At 42.7% G+C, this 21,087-nt stretch overlaps 1 protein-coding gene across 1 annotated transcript in view; it reads right to left on the bottom strand.

Moving 5' to 3' along the window:
• Positions 1-21,087, bottom strand: part of LOC101169650 (leucine-rich repeat and fibronectin type-III domain-containing protein 2) — a 194,776-nt gene that overhangs the window by 111,735 nt on the left and 61,954 nt on the right. Inside the window, exon 2 of the mRNA XM_004082825.4 lies at positions 19,358-19,477. The gene's annotated coding sequence lies outside the window, so the exon portion shown is untranslated. The remainder of the gene's footprint in view (positions 1-19,357; positions 19,478-21,087) is intronic.

The following is a 21,087-nucleotide window of genomic DNA, read 5'->3' as shown; positions in this document are numbered from 1 at the left end:
GCTAAGATCCTGCAGGACCCTCAAGCTCCCAGGCCTCTGGTAGAGGACCCAAGCTTGGAGGAGAAACCACCCGCGGAGGGTGAGAGGGGCGTTTATTATATTTATATATATATATACATATATTTGAAATAAAACATATGTTGATGGTATGGCTAATAATTTGGTGCGCCCTATAGTGCAGAAAATATGGTAGTTGCTAGTTGTAAGCACTCTACAAGTTGAAATCTGCTCCAGCCTTTGTTACATGTTTGTTTGGACAAGAAAACATTTGTCAGAATATTTCATATACAACAAAATGAATAATCTTGGGGGTGTTTACTGTTTGCACCATATTTTTTATTTTGTAGTGCATTTAGTTTAATGTGAGTTTAAAAACGTTAAGTAAAAAGAACAAAACCAGCTTACCTTTTCTGAGAAATATGTTTCCTTTGTGAAAAAGATGCATAATAAGCCAGGGGGGAAAAAGTCATGACAGTATGAGAGATAAACTCTGCACATTGTTTCACCTTGAAGTTCAGACACAATAAAGAGAATACACATCTCTTATACTTCCCTTTTCACGTTCCTCAGTAATATTTTGTTTTTTTGTTTCTGTTATAAAATATCCGGTGCAGCTTCATGTAACAGAAATGAAAATGATCTCAGGGTTAGAAGCCTATGGAAGAGGCCCTTCACAGTCACGTCTCATTGTCTCAGCTGCAGGGATGCAACCACAAAAAAAAGCATGCCAGGGATCTGCCTCCGCCTCCTATATATACGTGCATATATATGGCAGGTGAAGAGGACAAACACATCAGTCAGCCCCAGAGGGTGAGCAGCTACTACACAGTAAACGGGAAGTGGGCCACCGCTAAAGGAATCTTGATTATCAGACGTTTATTTGGTTCTGCCTTTAAATGTTACACGCCCAAGGGCCGTGCTACTGTTCATCAACCATGGTGACAGTTTCAGGTTGAGTTCATAAACAGCTGCTGCAGTAAGCTGAGATATTCAAGGATGTCAGCACCTAGATTGTTTGATCAAAGCTCAATCAGTGCAGGTTAAAGCCTGCCGCACAGCTAAATCCTTGCACCATTTTACCCCACCGGGTAATAAGGAGTTGACGTGGAGTTGACGTGTTTGAAGGCCCACTCCGATCGACTTTTGATCTATCTTCAAAGCGTTCCCAATGATTTTTAAATTATGATTATGCCGTTTTAAGCCAAATCAGAAAACCTGTGTCGTTTTCTAGGACATAGTTTCTGCAGAGCAGCAGTCGTTCATAAAGGCTATGTTAGACAGCCACTACGTTCATTTTGCGCATTTTCCACGTATGAAATTTCAGTCTTTCGTGATACGCGCGTGATATATGCAAGTCATAAGTGTTTCGTTGATATGCAGAGATGTCTGTCGAGGCTCTTTGCGTGTATTTATCCGTGTAATATGTGGAAAATCTACGTAGTGGCTGTGTGACATGGCCTTTAAAGATTTACCTCTAAGTTGTGGCTGGAACCCTTGGCGCAAAGCAACCCCAGCCCCCCTCATTGTTGAGAGATCTCTGTTTACACTCTCTCCCGCTAGCTTACAGCTCACACCCCCAACATAGCATTACCAAGGCAACAAAAATGATGAACAATATTGGAGCTATCCAGCCGCACAATTTAAGCCAGATGCCAGCTGAGGCAAGGAAAATAGGTCTAGTCGTCTGCAAGTGGATGCATCAACGAGGAGCGGAGTAGAAAGCTAATAGGCCACAAAACATATTTTTACATTTTCAAACTGCATTTGTTTCTTCTGCTCCTGATTCACAGCGATTTGAGTAAAGAAATACTCAGAAATGTGATTTTAATCCTTTTTTTTTTTAATATATGTCCTGTATCGTCAGAAAATTCCAGAAGAACATGTTAAAAGCCCAAAGTGGGCCTTTAAATTAGTATCAAAAAGGTCAAATATTTTAGCACCATTTAGATATTAAAAGAAAGATTTTTGTTTCAAACAACCCCTGCAGAGAAAACAATAAGTTATTTTATTTACCTAAAAACATTGTTTTTAAAACCAACGTTAATAACAAGTGCCAGTGTAGGGATATTCTAGTTTTCAAATGCATAAACTGGGTCTTTGGCCTTAGTATATATTTAGCTTTGACTGTTGCATCCAATTGGTTTTCTCAATATGTGGTCAAGTGATGCAAAACCTTAACCAATGGAGGAGGCAGTGTCTCCTAAATTGGATGCAGGGAAGCATGAGTAAAGAAGATGGATGACTTAATCAGTGACTCCTCACAACCTTAAAAACTAACATTTTCCCACTGAAACCACAACGTTTACCTACTTTTTCATGATTAGGGATCTAAACCACCATAATCTTTTTAGAATTTGAATATCGTTTTCCTGCTTCATTCAGTCATTTAAATGGTGTTGCATTTTCAAAATGTACAGGTCTGTCTCAGGCAGTTCAAACCTACAACAAAGAATGATCGCAATATTTAATGCTACATTATCATGAAAGTTCTTCAAATTCAACACTCTTCAACCATTCTGACTTTCAGAGCCTGGACGGCTGATCTTTTGTGCACCTCAGCAGGCATGCCTCATGTCCACTCCTTCGCATCTGCAGGCGGCGAAGGCATTCAGGACACTGCAGCACACATGGTGCACACATTCCCTCGCACTGCCACTGTGAGGATAATGGAAATGCAAGAGTGCAAAACAACAACCTTGGGGCTGTTGAGCTCTACAGAAGTCTTCATCTGCATTGCATTCACTTCATGCAGAAGGAAGAAACACAGTCAAACAACACTGATGGATTTATGTAAAACGTCTTTAAAAAGCTGCAAATGTGACAGTAAAGTTGATTTATTATAAGTTTGGGCATGCTCCACCACCATGCAACCTTCACGTACCCTTCTCCTGTCCCTGTGGTTCTCCATCTCCCCCCTCCTGTGCTATCAAGCTCAAATCTAAATGTAATTTTCCAAAGCTGAAGCTGTTTTAATTGTTTGTCATTGTAATATGATTTATAATGTTATCCCTATTTAAGTTCCCAAGAAAATGCCCATAAACATTTAGAGTTAGACAGTGTCTGCCTAATTTCCCACTGATGAAAATGGTGTTTTTAACATGTTCTAGAGGCATTTTTCTGCAGACGAAAGACATATATTTAGAAAATTACGCTCAAAATTGCATTTCTGAGTATTTCTTTATTCAAAGTGTTGTGAAGCAGGAGCGGATGAAATGAAGCCCAGAAAAAGATCAGATTTGTGACATAGAACACTGTTTTGGTTGTACCGGTAATGTCAAAGGTTTAGAGGGGCTGTAAGCCATTGGGAGAGGGTGTAAACAGAGAACTCTCAGCAACAGGGAGGGGAAGAAGGGGCAGGATTGCTCTGCACCAACAACTCAGAGGTGAATTGTCAGGTTATGGGTTTGAGGGGCTGTAAGTTTGCGGAAGAGCACCTAAACTAAAAGCTCTCAGCAACTTGAAGGGGGGAGGTGGGGTTGCTCCGCCTACAGTCCCGCTCACAACTCAGAGGTTAATTTCTAAAGTACTCCTGCCGCTCTGCAGAAACTATGTCCAAGAAAACAACACAAGTTTTTTTGTTTTTTTTTTAATTTAGGCTTAAAACAGCATAATCATAGTTAAAAGACCACAGTGGATCAGAAGTGGGATTTTAAAGAAGTAAAATGTACCTGGGAAAGAAATAAGAATAAAATATTTCCACAATCTCCACCGCCTCCATGATCCATCTGCGGTGTCTATTGTCTTCAGTGCGGAGGACCTCTTTTAGCACATGACTGTTGCCGTATGCTCCTTTGAATGTAAAACACAGCGTCAGTCCTGAACACTTTGGTCATCACAATTGTTTGATCCACTGCGCCCATCTTTGACCCTACATCCTCTCAGCTATGCCCTTAAAGTCAAGATGTTTTTTTGTTTCCTCTTTGGTGGATTTTCCATAGATGTTCCTGAGAAACGACATCCCAGACGGACGTTTTCAAACCTTCCCCAAATGGAATGTAAGTTCTTCTTTACTGGATCTAACTCCTCTCTCTATTTGCTGCCACCTCATAAAAATCTAAAGGAAGGAATAAACAGTGGGCCAAAAATGTATTTGTCAGTCAAGGGTTGTGCAAATTGTCCCCTTTAAAAGCTGAGAGATGTCTGTAATGTTCATCATAGGTAGACTGCAACTATAAGAATCCAGAAAAGAATCCAGGTAATCACACTGTTTCATTTTTAAATAAATTATTTGTAAACCGTTTGTACTCATTTCCTTCATCTATGGTTGTTTTGCTTACCAGATCATTGGCCTTCCAGTGTTATTTCACTGTTGCCGTCTGTCTGCTTGTGTCTAACAGTCAAAAATAGTCTCATCTATGAAAGTTTATTTTGTGTTTTTGAGGATTTTCTAAAAAGAGCAAAGCATTATTGCAGAGTTTGCCTTTTATCCAGTTTTTCATCATAACTGTTGGATGGAATTTTAACAGATTTGATTGTTTGTGTCCAGGCCCATGTTCCTAAAGGGGCTTTATTGGTTAGAAGACTGTTTCACGTGGACTTCTAACGATCTGACTCCTTACTGATCAGAGTGGTTGCCATGGAAACGTTGACTCGGACAAATCACTGCTTATTGACGATTTCTGGTTCCAACATGGCAACATCTGTACTCCGAAAAATGGATTGACTTTATTTCATTGGAGCTGGAAGTAAACCTTTTTCTATGAGTGACGTCACATTGATTCAGTCCAATTCTCTTATACAGTCTATGTTATGTCCGTAGTTAATTCAATTCAATTCAATTCAATTTTATTTGTATAGCCCAAATTCACAACAACAGTCGATGGGCTTCGTATCGGTTAGAAGGAATCAGTTGATTGGCTCAATATTTTTCAGCGGGACTTGACGGACCTGTGTGTTGGCCAATCGAAGGCCTGCATCTATATGATTGTTCGTGATGGAATTACTGTTCTTCACAGTCTACAAACAACGATTTGGGGGAAAATGCAGCGTGAATTTAGGAAACTGTAAAGGAAGGAAAAGTCTTAAGCTCAGGAGCTGAGATGGGACTTCTAGAGGGGTTTTGAAAAAATACTAGCCTCGAGGCTCAGAATTTATTAATGAGGCCATGCACATTTTCAAGTCGTTTCTGCGTTGCCCAACCCTCATTAGAGTTCTTACGCTACAGTCGCTTAAGAAAGGAAGATTCTGCAAGAGCTTTGTTATCACTTCAACAATCAAATGCCAGAAGGAATTGTAGAAAGATTGAAGAGGAAATAGCAGTACTTGGCAACTGTCATTTAAGCACTTTAACATCACCACAGTTGAGGTTGTCAATTGCATAATTTTTACTACTCAAAAAGCTAAGATGACAGCATAGCAGTGAAACCCATGTTTTACATTTTGCTAAGATTGTGTCAGAATAATTGTAAAACTAGGAAAATGTATTTGTGTAGCAACGGAGCAAAACTAATGCAGACGTTCCTGTTATCCCTCTGACAGAGGAAGCGACAGATAGAAAGACTGTTAAAATAATCAATGGCTTTGCTATGAGGAGATAAGAGGAAACCGGCGGCCCTTTGGATTCTTTAATTAAAACTTTGACTTGGTGGTTGGCTGCATCCAGCAAGCACATGCATAACACCACCAAACAATGACATGCAACCGCTGACATTAAGCTTTAATAAATGTTCAAATTCAACAAAAATGAAGAAATGGAATAGGTGTGACTTTAGCGAAGAAATGTATTCTGTTTTCAACACAGCCTGTGCATAAAGAGCCGCTCAGTGATGATATTGCAGCATTGAGATCACATTGACATTTTGAGATCACTTCAATATTGCATTGGCTGTTATTAAAATTCATATGATGAGTGTGTGTGTGCCCTGGGGTGCTGCACGGCGGGAGGATTTGTATTTGGCACATCAATTAGTCCGTCATAATGTCACAGGCTTCACATTGTTCTGCTTAAGGCGGATAGTGTGTTGCTGGAAAGATACAATAAACATTGATTAAAGGGAGAAAAGATTTTTTTGTTTTTTCGCTGTTTGTGTAACAGTTTAAGCGTTTTATTCAGAGTCTGAGGGTTAACAGGTCCATTTAAAATGTATAGTAACAGTGGTGTGACGTTACCAATAACTTATAACTTCCTTTTAACCCAAAAAGTACCTGACCCAATAACTGGAGTACTTAGAAATCTAAGTACCTAGTTACAAGGAAAAAAAGAAATTGTCAAAATTTGGATATTTCTGATCAGTTTTTTTAGTGGAAGTTAGTAAAATAGTTGTTTAATTTTAGAACTTTCCATTTTAAAATATTTTGTCAAGAACAAAAGTAAACATTGAAATAACAAAGTTAATTTACCCCGTAAATGCCAAAGCACTCGACGTAAACACACGCTTTTTGACATACAGTAACTCTTTGACTGTTAGCACAATCAGTCATTCTGAAAAGCAGCTTTTTCTATTCCCTTTGCACAGTTGCGACAGCCTAATGGTGCAAAGCTGTTGTCTTGGTGTCAGACACAGCTGATTTACGTTGATGGTGTCAGCATATGCCTAATGTAAATTATTGCATACCAGCACAAAGCTGTTTTTCTCTGCTCGATAATCCACTGGAACTACCGTATTTTTCGGAGTATAAGACACATTATTTTGCATAGTTGGGACAGGGGTGCGACTTATAAGCAGATCACCCACTCAGAAGTGACTTATCTGTGATTTTTATTTATTTTTTTATATATAAATAGGCTCATACATTTGTCATTTTCCCACCAACAAATGATTGCTTTTTAGCAGATCCTTCCCCCTAACATCCACTACACCAGTGTTTTTCAACCAGTGTGGGAGATGGTCAGGTGTGCCGTGGGAAACAGTCCTCATTAACTGATCTAAAAACGTTTCCATCTCCAGGAAATCAGCTCTGTGTTCATCCAAACAGGCCCTGATAAAACACTGAGTAGTTAGGAATATGAAAGATCATAAAATACTTTTTTCTTTGTGTTTATTTGATTTTTATTAAAGACATTTTGATAAGAATGACTGTACCACGATTTACCTGCAGCTATGACTGTTTTCGGAAAAGTCCCGCCCCTTTAACTGTCTCCACCAATCATCCTTGGAGGCCTAATCACATGTCATCAGTCTGATCAATCAGAAGTGGTTAAAGTCTTCACTTCCTTGTTCTGATTCTGCTGATAAAGTCTCTCAGTTCCAACAAAAATACCAGCTAAAGCTCGTCTTTAGCGGTGTAGCTTTCCACAGAATCCGGTGTCAGACCGTGGAACAAGTGAATAAATCAATGAAGCTCTGAGACGCTTGTTTGTCTGCCCTCGGCGGCTGTTTGCAATACATCTCCCATGATGCATTGGGTTAAAGTGACAGCATCTCAGTGTACAATGAGTACACAACGAACACAACAAACACACATCAAACAGTTTTGAAATCTTCTTGATGAAATCAGAGGTCAACAGTTTAGTTCTCCTTCTGAAGAAGTTTCACCTCCCTGTAAAGATGCTGGTAGACTTTTACACCGCCATCATCGAATCCACCCTCACGTCCTCCATCACAGTCTGGTTCGCTGCGGCCACGGCCAGAGACAAGGCCAAGCTGCAACGCGTCATCCACTCAGCAGAGAAGGTGATCGGCTGCCACCTCCCGTCTCTCCAGGAGCTGCACATCTCCAGGACCCGGAGACGGGCAGCCAGGATTGTAGCCGACCCCTCTCATCCAGGACATAATCTTTTTCGGCCCCTCCCCTCTGGCAAGAGGCTCCGGTCCATCAGGACCAGGACCTCGCGCCACAAGAACAGCTTCTTCCCCACTGCAGCCAGCCTGTTGAACAGTACCCCAACTCCCCCCAGCTGACCCCCCCCCCCCCCCCCCATCAAAGGACTATCGCTGGTACTTACAGACCATCCCAGCCCACCTGTGCTCCCACCTTACTCAACTGTATATAGTGTGTTGTTGTGTTAATTTAATTTTTTAACTTATTTTAATTGCACTATACACCAAGTCAAATTCCTCGTTTTGTAAAGTGCGCTCTATTGAACCTGGCAATAAAACCTATTCTGATTCTGATTCTTCCAGGTTTGTGTTTATTAACAGCCAATCATCCCAGAGTTTGGTCCAAGTCATCTTTCTAACTCAAACACATTTATAATAATTTTTATTTAATATGTTAAATTTAAGAAGAAGTAATAACAACATTTGAGAAAATGGGATTAAGGTGAAGTGGCCAACAGACACAATTAAACTAAATTGAAACAATTTAATCATCTAAAGAGAAATAAAACATTGTTGTTAAAGTTTTCAAAGACTTCATCTTTGATTCAGACAAAACAAAAACTAATAAAACTTTCACATGTTCACTTTTTGTGGAGCTACAATTAACATAAATATAATTAGTCTTTTTGTGTAAAATGTATCACATATATTTTGATCAAAATATATATATATATATATATATATATATATATATATATATATATATATATATATCTATATATATATATCTATATATATCAAAATATATATATATATATAAAATTACAGTTGCCTTTGCACCAACATTGAAATAAATATAAAAAATAAATAAATCACTATTTAGAAAGAATATATTTGTTTTTTTGTGAGGTTACAACAAATTTTATGTTAATAAACTGAAGAGAAAAACAACTACCAGGGTAACTTAACTGTTATTACAACTTTAGAAAAAACAGCTGCAACTTCCTGCTTTTTCTGCCACAATTATCACAAAAATGCACGTGAGATCATGGAGGGACTGTAAACCAATACTACAGAGTTTATATTTTTGTAATTTTTGGATGCTGATGTGCCGCAGGATTTTTTTCAAGGATAAAGTTTGCCTTGGCTCAAAAAAGGTTGAAAAACACTGAGCTAGAGGACCCTGTAGATGTGTGTTTCAAAATCAGTAACTGACAGAAACGCATAAGAAGCAGCGCTGTCCCAAAACAAACATGGGGGAAAATCCGATTCTTCTTCTGGACTTCATCATATTTTTCTTACTTGCATCAAGCCACTATTATTTTTGTTTTTGATTTGGGTAAAAACAAACAGACAGTGATCATCAATTTGACGCGTGAATCGCGTGAAAGTAGCATTACGCCAGACTTGGCGAATTCGTTCAGAGACCTGGTACTTTGGCACTTCCCAAAAGTTCGATTTATTCTCCAGAGTGACTTATATTGGGTTTTTTTCTTCTTTATAATGCGTTTTTTGCTCCTGCGACTTATACTCTGCTGCGATTCGTACTCCGTTAATTGAGTATTATGGTCATGAGATACAGTAGTCCAAAGAACGTCAACATTTAGGCTAAAGCTCCAGTGTTAACAGGTTCATTCTGTGGTCCAAAATAAACCAATCAATCTCAAAAAATCTCAGAAAATGCTCATTTTTCTTCAAAAGTTACCAGACATTTGACATTTTCTTGCAGGAAATGTAACAAAACAAATACATCAAACTCTAATGACATAAGAAAGTAGTCTGGAAGTACTTCATATATGTCCACGTAGAAAAAAACTTTCCATTAGGCCACTGCGCACTCGCCGACTCTGCGGCTTCTGTTTAGTGTTTGTGGGTAAAACAACTATGGCTGAAACATGGCAGCACCCTTAGCCAATTAAAATCCTTTATTGTTTACCCTCCCAGTTTCCTACTCTGACAGGAAGACACTTTGTGGTAAAACACCAGGAAGTGGTGTTGCCGGTTAGAACAGTTCAGTAATAGTAACTACACCACATTTAAGATTCAGTAATAGTAACGGTGTTGAAAAAACAAAAACAGTAATCAGTTAGAGCTCCCTAAACTAAAAAATACTGGCATTTCCAAACAGTGTTTTTGTTAGGTATGTCATGATCGGACTACTAGGGAGACCCAGATGCTGGAACCCGGAAGAAACTCAGGAAGGCGTTGTATTTAACAGGATGTTTTAATTATAGAAGTCAGGGGACGTCGTGGATGCAGGAAACTGCTGTGGCGAGGTGGAGCGCCGAGGACGGCGTTCACAGTCCGTGACGTGGTGGAGCGCCGAGGGCGGCGTGACCGGCTTGAGGCGAGACGTGGACGCTGAGGACAGCGTAATCAGCTTGAGGCGAGGCGTGAACGCTGAGGACAGCGTAACCAGCTTGAGGCAAGGCGAGGACGTCGAGGATGATGTAATCAGCGTGGAGCGAGGAACCAGCGTGACCAATGGAGTGAAGACCTGAAGACGTGAGACAGACGGTAAGTACAAGCTAGGATTACTAAAGCGAGGGTAACTTAACTTGAGGCCAGGCGTGATCACCGGAGTGAGTATAACGGACTGGCGTAGTATGCTGGGATGGATCTCCTTAAGAAGGTCTGCCAGGTGATGAGATGATGCAGGTCAGCTGGTTCCAATGAAGGAGCAGGGAGGGGAGGAGTAGCAGCCGGAGGAACCGTGACAGTACCCCCCCCTCAACGACCGCCCCCAGGCGGGCCCGGACGACGATCAGGGTGGTCCCGAAAGAAATCGTCAATGAGGGTACGGTCCAGAATGAGGGAGCGGGAGATCCATGAGCGCTCCTCCGGACCGTAACCCTCCCAGTCCACCAGAAACTGGAAACCGCGCCCCCGGCGGCGGACGTCCAACACCTTGCTGGCGGTGTAGGCAGGAGCGCCGTCGATGACCCGGGCGGGCGGTGGGGAAGCGGACGGCGGGCACAAAGGACTCTCCTGGACAGGCTTAAGCTGCGAGACATGAAACGTGGGGTGCACCTTAAGCGCCGCCGGGAGCCGCAGCCGCACACAGGAGGGGTTTATGACCCTCTCGACGGGGTAAGGTCCAATGTAGCGTGGAGCCAGTTTACGGGAGGTGGCCTGGAGCGGTATGTCCCGTGAAGACAGCCAAACCCTCTGTCCCGGTTGGTAGGCGGGGCTCTCCACCCTGTGGCGATTAGCGATCCTGCAGTTCCTCTCTCTAGTGCGCAGGAGAGCGGCCCTGGCCTGAGTCCATATACGCTGGGCGCGTCGCAGGTGATGCTGAACCGACGGGACCGCCAAGTCCAGCTCCTGGGAGGGGAACAAGGGTGGAGAGTATCCGAGGGACGCTTCAAACGGGGACATACCGGTAGCAGCAGACGGATGGCTGTTGTGGGCGTACTCGATCCATGCCAGGAATGAAGACCAGTTGGAGGGGTTTTGGGCGGCCACACAACGGAGGGCGGCCTCGAGCTCCTGGTTTGCACGCTCCGCTTGCCCATTTGACTGGGGATGATGACCGGATGTGAGGCTAACCGTGGCACCCAGAGCAGAACAGAAAGCCCGCCAGACCTGGGATATGAACTGGGGCCCGCGGTCGGAGACAATATCACTGGGGATGCCGTGATGCCTGAATACCTCTCGAACCAAGACGTCAGCCATCTCGGTGGCCGTGGGCAGCTTGGGAAGGGGAATGAAATGGGCAGCCTTGGAAAAACGGTTGACAACTGTAAGAATGACGGTGTTATCCTGAGAGGCCGGCAACCCAGTGATGAAGTCCATGGCGAGATGGGACCAGGGCCGCTGCGGAACAGGTAAAGGATGGAGGAGACCAGCAGGCGGCGAGTTGGAAGACTTAGAGCGGGCGCAGACGTCGCAAGCCGCAACGAATTCCCTCACGTCCCGAGCCATGGAAGGCCAGAAAAATCTACGTTGCACGAGCCTCAGGGTTCTATGAATGCCGCCATGGCAAGCAATACGCGACGTGTGCCCCCAAACCAGGACATCCGAGCGGAGGGAGGAGGGGACGTAAAGAGTTCCAGGGGGGGCCGGAGGATGGTCAGGTTCCTCTCCCTGAGCTTGGATGACCCTGCTCTCAATGTCCCATGTCAAATTACCCACAATACATGTGGGGGGAATAATGGGAGAGCTGTCCTGGTCATCCCCTGAACAAAATAAACGTGAGAGGGCGTCTGGTTTAATGTTCCTGCTACCCGGCCGGTAGGTGATAGTGAAATCAAACCTGTCAAAAAAAAAGGCACCAACGGGCCTGACGTGAATTAAGGCGTTTAGCTGTACGTAGGTAGGCGAGATTTTTATGATCCGTCCAAACGATGAACGGATGTTCAGCCCCCTCGAGCCAGTGACGCCATTCCTCCAGAGCGAGTTTAATGGCGAGGAGTTCGCGGTTACCGACGTCATAATTTCTCTCCGCCGTAGAAAGCTTCCTAGAGAAGAACGCACATGGTTTCAGTTTCCCCGAGCCAACCTCCCGTTGGGAAAGAATCGCTCCCACACCAGAATCGGAAGCGTCGACCTCGACAACGAACTGTCGGAGAGGATCAGGCTGTGAAAGAATGGGAGCGGAAGTAAAGAGGTGCTTAAGTCTAGTGAATGCGGATTGAGCTTCGGGGGTCCAGAGAAACGGTTTAGTAACGGAGGTGAGTTGAGTCAACGGAGCGGCAATGCTGCTATAGTTCCTTATGAAGCGACGGTAGAAATTTGCGAAGCCGAGGAACCTCTGAAGTTGTTTACGGGAAGTGGGAGGTTCCCAGCTGGTGACGGCCGCGATCTTGGCCGGATCGGGGCGAATGTTACCAGAGTCAATGATGAAACCCAGAAATGAAATGGTGGGTACATGAAACTCGCACTTTTCGGCTTTAACATATAGTCGGTTCTCTAAAAGCCGTGAGAGAACCTGGCGGACATGGTGGGTGTGTTCATCCAGATCGCGTGAATAAATAAGGATGTCGTCAAGGTAAACAAAGACGAAGCGGTTCAAAAAATCACGAAGAACATCGTTAACGAGATTCTGGAAGGTAGCAGGAGCGTTGGTGAGCCCAAAAGGCATCACCAAATACTCGAAATGACCGAGTGGGGTGTTAAAGGCGGTCTTCCACTCGTCCCCCTCCCTCATGCGAACCAAATAATAAGCGTTACGGAGGTCCAACTTGGAAAAGACTCGAGCGTCCTGAACAGAATGTAGAGCAGAGTCAATAAGCGGAAGGGAATATTTATTTTTAACAGTAATTTGATTGAGGTCGCGGTAATCAATGCATGGGCGCAGAGTTCTGTCCTTCTTCTGGACGAAGAAGAACCCCGCACCGACCGGAGAAGATGAGGGGCGAATATGACCAGCCGAGAGGGCTTCCTGGATATATTTTTCCATTGACAGTTTCTCAGGGCCTGATAAATTAAATAGCCTCCTCTTAGGCAGCGTAGCGCTTTTAACTAGTTCGATGGAACAGTCGTACGGCCTGTGGGGAGGAAGGGAACCAGCCCTGGTCTTACTGAAAACAGCCCCAAGATCGTGGTAGCACGGAGGAACCCTAGAAAGATCGATCTCCTCAGGATCTGGATCACAACGAGGAGAAACCGAGGGTATGGCGGAACGAAGACAATTAGCCATGCAGGTAGTGCTCCAGTTGGTAACGTGGAGATTAACCCAATCGAACTGGGGGTTGTGAGCGCGAAGCCAGGGGAACCCTAGAATGATGGGAGACTGGGGGGTCTTGGTAATGTAAAACTGAATGAGTTCGTGATGATTACCAGACGTGATGAGACGAACGGCCTTAGTACGGTGGGTTATGTGAGTGAGGACCTGACCACCCAATCCGGCCGCCCTGACAGGGATATCCAAAGGTTCTGTGGGAATGTTAAGCTCAGAAACAAGACAGTCATCAATGAAACTCTGCTCAGCTCCAGAGTCGATAAGGGCTCTACCTTCAAAAACACTAGAAGAAAAACTTAACTTGACAGGTAAATAAAGAAAAGGTCTCTCGGTAGAGAGAGAAGATTGACCCGCCCGTGGCCTGCCTTCTAACGGGGGGTTCGGGAGTTTAAACGAAGCTTACATTGATGAACGAGGTGACCGGTCTGGCCGCAATAGAAACACGCCCCCTCATCTCTTCGTCTCTGCCGCTCCTCAGGGGTGAGCTTAGAATGTCCAATCTGCATCGGTTCCTCTGTGGAGAGTCCGACAGAATCGTGAGACATAACATGAACATAGTTAGCAGCAGGGAATGGAGGAGAAGCACTGGTAAGGAGTCTCTTGTCTTGACGGGGGCGCTCAGCATGACGTTCACGGAGACGCACGTCGGACCGCAAGGCCGCGGTGACGAGCTCTTCAAAAGAGCTAGCCTCGGGTTGCGAACATGAATGGTCTTTAATCGAGTCATTAAGGGATTGGTAGAACACCCCTTTAAGGGCTATATCCGGCCAACCCGCCTCCACAGCTAGAATCCGAAAGTCTATTAGATGGTCACTCACGGATCTGTGGCGTTGTTTGAGGGCTAGCAGTCGGCGGGTGGCCTCCTCCTCCTTGCGGGGTTGGTCGAAAACCAGCCGGAACTCGCCTAAAAAGCGTTCGAATGGAACTTGAGAGATGGGATTAGCGGTCAGGTAAGCCTGAGCCCATTGAAGCGCTTTACCCCGGAGAGAGTTCACTATAAGGGTGATTTTGCTGTGGTCTGCATGATAGTGCCGAGGTGCCTGCTGGAAGATCAAACGACATTGCAGGAGGAATCCCCCGCAGGCTCCTACGTCACCCAGGAAAGGCTCAGGAAGGAGCCGGATGTTTTCGTGAGCTGCTTTGTCTGCAGCGGGGCCCGGGCTTCCGGTGGCGGAACCCGTGTTGCTGGCTGAGGCGTTAGTAGGTCCTCGGGAGGTTAAATCCGTCAGAGCCAGAGAAATACCGTCCAAGCGACGGAAAAGATCCTGCTGGGCGGCGGCCATCTGGTTGAGGGATTCAGCTTGCCGTCCCAGAGCGATGCCTTGGTGAGTGACGGCCAAGCGGAGTCCCTCCGGGTCAGCTGGGTCTGGGTAATGGCCAGTCCGTTCTGTCATGATCGGACTACTAGGGAGACCCAGATGCTGGAACCCGGAAGAAACTCAGGAAGGCGTTGTATTTAACAGGATGTTTTAATTATAGAAGTCAGGGGACGTCGTGGATGCAGGAAACTGCTGTGGCGAGGTGGAGCGCCGAGGACGGCGTTCACAGTCCGTGACGTGGTGGAGCGCCGAGGGCGGCGTGACCGGCTTGAGGCGAGACGTGGACGCTGAGGACAGCGTAATCAGCTTGAGGCGAGGCGTGAACGCTGAGGACAGCGTAACCAGCTTGAGGCAAGGCGAGGACGTCGAGGATGATGAAATCAGCGTGGAGCGAGGAACCAGCGTGACCAATGGAGTGAAGACCTGAAGACGTGAGACAGACGGTAAGTACAAGCTAGGATTACTAAAGCGAGGGTAACTTAACTTGAGGCCAGGCGTGATCACCGGAGTGAGTATAACGGACTGGCGTAGTATGCTGGGATGGATCTCCTTAAGAAGGTCTGCCAGGTGATGAGATGATGCAGGTCAGCTGGTTCCAATGACGGAGCAGGGAGGGGAGGAGTAGCAGCCGGAGGAACCGTGACAAGGTAAGCTGTTCGGTGTGGCATGCACTGGTCAAAGCGAATATATTTGCTGCTGAGCTGCTTCAAAATGCTCAAAGTGCTGTTGTGAAGGGTTTTAGAGCAGGTTCTGACAGAAGTCCAGATTTAAAAGAACAATCTACAAGAATGTGATGTCATTCTTTTACTGACTTAATCCTGAAGAGAAAGACATTAAGGAATGTTTACTTTATGGGTCATTAACATGATCATAAAACAAAAAAGCAACAAGTTCAGTCAAAAATCTTGGTGAAAACGCATAAAAGCTAGAAAAAACAGTAGACCTAAAATCCCCACAGTTTTCTAATATTCTGACTGACATCTGTTTTGCAGTTGTTTTCTGCCCATTTTTCCTCAGTTGAAAACCTTTTTTGTCTCACAGTTAACAAGAGCAAATCTTCCTGGGAAAGTGTAAAAGTTCGCTGAAGAACTTTCTTAACAATAGACTCCCACGCATTCCATAGACTGCAGTAGAGCCGTTTCTGTGTCTCTGCACGCCAGCCACAATTAAAAAAAGGGTTCTTTGCTCCAAGGTTGGCATATTGTTTTTTTTTTTTTTTAGATCCTGGGGTCAGGTTGGCACCACAATAAGAAGCTTCTAGATGATGCTGTCACACTGAATTCTGTTCAAGGCTTCAAAAAACACCAAAGCTGCTAAGAATCATCAGTGCAGTTGAACTGTTGTAAGTGACTCTTATGAGAGCAGCTCCCATCGCAGACTCACTGGCAGTTTTCCCACTCCTCCTGTAGATCTGTTTATGTGTGCGGCAACATGAACAAAAATGTTAAACTTAAAAGACCAAAGGTCACTGACACAGGCAGGGTAACTCATTTAATTTGCTGTATTTTCCGCACTAAAAGGTGAACTTAAAAGCCTTAATCTTTTTGAGAAACCCGTCAGTGCGGCTCATAATCCAGAGCATTTTCTATCTGGAATAACTCTGGTTGTGTTCACTGATGTCTAAGCAGAGAGGTACACGGCACCTGTTGAAATGTGTGTTGAGTGTTTTTGTGAATACACCAACACCGCTAACGTGCAGCAGTGTCAGACTGCTGCTGCACGTTAGCAGAGTATGAGGGAGACAGAGAGAGCGACAACAACCACCAAATACAACAACACAAAAACCCAAAGTAAAGAAAGGACTGGAAAAAGAAGGACTGAAGGGCAGATCAACACTGACAGAAGAACATCAGCTCTTCAAAGCTGAGACGCGTCTTAATGCCAACCTTTACTGTAAATAAAAGTCATTTTTTGTTTTGTGTCATTTTGTTTTTCACATTTTCATTTGTATTTTTTGTTGTGGTCGCAGTGTTTTGAGTTGTTTTGCCTCAAATTTGTTTAAAAAAGAAAATCTAAAATGTTATTTGTCAGTAGTTAAAAGTTGAAATGATTTTTTTTTTGTCTTTCATTTTAAAAGTATTGTCTGAAAGGACTAATAATATATATACTATTATTACCGGTATGTATTCATATCATTCACTTGAATAAAAGCACATGTTTTACATGAGTTATTCGTTTTGTGCATACTATTATATGGGTGTTGATAATAAATCAAATAAAGCAATAAAACAACATAAAAAGCCTTTTTTGGGAGCAGAAAGAGCCGGTTCTTTATACTGAACTGATCCAAAAGAGCTGGATCTCTAAGAAAAGCTGGAATTCCCATCACTACCCTGATGGGAGTTTTGTGAATATGCTAACGCAGCTAACGTGGCTAATGTGTAGCATTATTGGAATGTGTTAGTAACACGTAAAAAAAAAATAAAGTCGGGAGTCAGCATAGTCATGTTTGTTTTAGCCGTAATAGTTTTTTTTTCACGAGTTGCAAGCAAGGTTGGTAATTATTACGGGTATTGTGAATGTATGCTAACAGAGTTATGAATATGGCAAATGTGTAGTGAGTCACAAACACGTTAGTAAAGTCTGACTGACTGATGGACTCATCTCTGACATTTTTGTCTCTTAAAATGAGCATTATACTTTGGTGCGCTCTTTTATCACAAAAGTTCAAAAACTGACCATTCATTGACACTACACCTCATAATCTAATGTGCCTTATGGAAATGAAAATAAGGTAAATTCTCGGTTCTTTTTTTGACAATAAATGACAGCAATTCTAGGAAGTTCTGATTGATTAACGTTTAGATTTCCTTTTCTCCAGAGAAATTGGTCCAGTTTAACTAAAAGACAAAAATTCTGAGAGAAGTGGAAGCTGAACGGTGTGTTTTCCTGTTTTCTATCTGGGTAAACTCTGTGACTTAGCACACAAACTAGATGCTCACACCATCATGAACCATCCGGCAGAAGCAACGCATGACAACACCAAACCAAATCCTTTCTGAGTCTAATATAGGTTCCTATAAACGCTGTGAATTTCTGATATTTAAAATCTTCCAGTGTTTTCTGCTCTGCTGCCCGTCTTTCACCATGTCCTTGGATTCTCCAGATTTGTAAAAACAGATACTATCTTCAACCAGCAAAGCCATTAGAGAGAAATATTCTACACGGAATGTGTGGCACACAACGTTCCTTTGGGAATGTTGACCTCCTCTGCAGTTATCATTGTTTTTCTGAGAGCTGTCCACCGTCATCAGGAAGCAAAGCAGAAAAAGGAAACATCCTGAGCACAGAACGAGGGGCCCGAACGGGCGGAGAAGAAGTCGAGATGACAGGAAGGCAAGGGGAGCAAAATACTTGGAAAAGGAAAAAAGGAGTTGGAAGAAAAGAGTAAAGTCATTAAAAAATAATATAGTAAAAGATGTGAGAAGATTAGAAGCAGACGAATGCAGGAGGGTTCAGGGAATCGACAACTCTGAGTTTGAAAAAAGATGGCTGCCTGACGCTTCTGACAGTGAAAACAAGGATTTCGAATGAAACCTGGAAGAAAGGAGAAACACTTTTCTATTTATGTTTCACCTAAGAGCAACTGTGCCTGGTGCTCTGTCACAACACAGAGCATGTGCGGCTGCCCTGCTGACGGCACGCGAGGAGCAGGGGAGCATTCCCTTCACATGATCTTACCATGACTGACACTTTAAAAGCTCATGTCAACACTCACAGAAAAGCCACACACCCTTCCAATTAAAGTCTTCTTTTCCAAAGTCGCAGCAACAGTAAATGCAGCAGCGCAGGCTGCACTGTCTTAGACTGGTACTAAATGGAAGTGTCTCTGCTAATGCAATTGACCCAGTTTCTCTGTAAGGCAGAGATCTATAGGGAAGTAATTAAAAAAAAAAAAAAAGGTTCCTCTCAGTGTGTCGACCTCACAGGAAAAAAAAGAATAAAAACATCTCTGGCCACCGTGTTGGTTTGGAAGGAATGATTATTGTTTTCTTTGGATATAACACATATTTCAGGGGAATAAAGGACAAAAGTATGTGAAGAAACTAGATGAGAGAGGAAGACGGTGGGAGTACAGAAGAAAGCGGCTGTGATGGAAAGGCAGCGAAGATGATAAAGTAGATAAATTATTGAGATGATGGATAAATAAAAATAAAACAAAGTACAAAGAGTTGCAACAGAAGATGGAAAGAGAGGCAAAACAAGAGGAGGGAGACAAAGAAAAGCAGACAGAAGTAAAACAAGAAAAAACATCAATGAGAGGCTTAGCCCGCAGGGATAAAGGGAAGGAAAGAAACTGGCAAAAGAGGAGATATTATATAAGTAAAACAATCATAAATCCTAAATAAACAGAAAGAAGGAGAAATAGAAAGAGAATATTAGAGATGAAAAAGAGGTAAAGATGCAGAACTAAACAAAAGCAGAAACCGGAAGAGGAATGGCATTGCAAAAAGAGGACAAAAGCATAGGTTAAAGCGAAAAAAACAGTTAAAGACTAAAGTTGAAATACGTTGAGTGGAGAGTAAAGTAAAGTAAGTACTCCAGAATGTGTTTGGTAATCTTTCTTTTTGACTTCTTCTTACAAACAGCCAACAGAAAAGTAGGAAGTCTGTCTGATTGCATCTTCACTGTTTTTTTCGTTTGTGAGCACTGACCTTGAATTGCTCCTGAAAGCAGCAAACAATTCCAAGTCTTCCTCTCCCTCCCACGGATGGATGTGTCAGCGTCTGCGTGATGAGGAAGAGCTTCTCCACCTATTCCCTTCACTCCTCCACCTGCAGGGATTCGGGGATGAATGACAGAGAGCAGACGATCATTAGGAGCTGAGCGACTTGGAAACATCTGGATGCTTTTTAATATTTCCTGTGTCGTTCCAATATGAATGGAACAATGACAGAAAGTCTTTAATTCCCAATGTAGCTACTGTTTAAAGGTGTTTAAAATGAATATAGTTTCATTTCTACAAACCCTTTTTAAGCTGCCTTTGCATTTCTCAATAAATAAATGTTTCTGTTCCTAACAAAACAGAAACTGAGGAAATGCGTTTTAGTTTGAAATCAAAAAGGCAATAGATGGACGTCAGAGCTGCAATGTACGGTGGCCCTGAAGTTTACGTCACATCAAAAAAGTCACTCAACACGAAAACATATTAAAGATCCAAACAACAGGGAAAAAAAGAAAAATAATACATTTTGAAAAATAAACCAAAATTCCAAAAGCCAAAATGTGATTCCAAGTGGTTTGTTGGTGTAATTTGCACTTCAGGGCCACCGTAGAAAAGCCTTTTGACATTAAAAGGGAAAAGGTTCAAAGAAAGAAGTGAAAAGAAAGAAAAAAGTTTTCGGATGTTAAAGTTTTTGTACATGTTAGATATTGTAGTTAACCTTTGGTTTTTCAAATCTTTTATTAGCGGCACTACCTCTTATTGACATCAAACTGACATTTTACACACTGGACAATGCTATGGTTTGTGACCCCAGTCTTTGATGTAATTATATCGGCATGACCATAGAAAATAAATATTTGTATATTTATATAAGGTAAGCTATAATAAGTTGGTTTTATATGTTGAAAAATTCTGTTCTTTTTATATATTTATTTAAAACATATCTTGACGATGTAACTTGTGAAAATAACTAAATACATCATTTCTATTAAACTGCAACAGTTTAATTTAATCTAACTTAAAATACACTCCAAATGACCCCTAAAGAGTCCATCCGATTGGTCAAACGCATAAAGGGGTTTATTTGGTTCGTTAAATACTTCAAACTGCCATAAGATTGTTTTGGCGCATTCAAAGTTACCATTTATCCCAATTTTTGTTGACTTTTGCGATATGTGTATTACACAGCTTGATATCCCGATAACAATTAATTTGTGATTTATTGTGCAGCCATAGTCGTCATTTTTTTTAGGTAAATTCAATAAAAACTACGACTTAAAGGTTAGAAAATCACAGATATTGAATTCAACAAAAGAGGATATAATATAATGAAATATAAATATAATTCCACCATTCAGGATAAGTTGAATAACATAATGTAAATAATATTTTTTTTTAGTTTGTAACTATTCATTAGTTTGTTACTATTAATTAATCTACCACCATTTTTTGGTGGTAGATTAATTTCAAGTAAAAATATATACTTGAGTAATACCCCAAAAAGTGCCTGGAGGGATCTTCTTAGAATAACATTTTCCACGATGACGGTTTGCATCGGCGCTTTAACATGGATGTTACTTTGACATCAGGTCACCTTTTAATGACAACGCCTCTTTTCTCTGCCCGAGCCTGACCTCAGTAACCTGCAGCTTAATCAGGTTTGCAGTTTGCTACTTCAAACTCTTGTTCTACCACCACTAATCTTCTTCTTTGGCTTTT

This window comes from Oryzias latipes, chromosome 22, assembly GCF_002234675.1.
Source record: "Oryzias latipes chromosome 22, ASM223467v1".
Taxonomy (NCBI): Eukaryota; Metazoa; Chordata; class Actinopteri; order Beloniformes; family Adrianichthyidae; genus Oryzias; species Oryzias latipes.
This window is presented reverse-complemented; position numbering and strand designations above follow the sequence as displayed.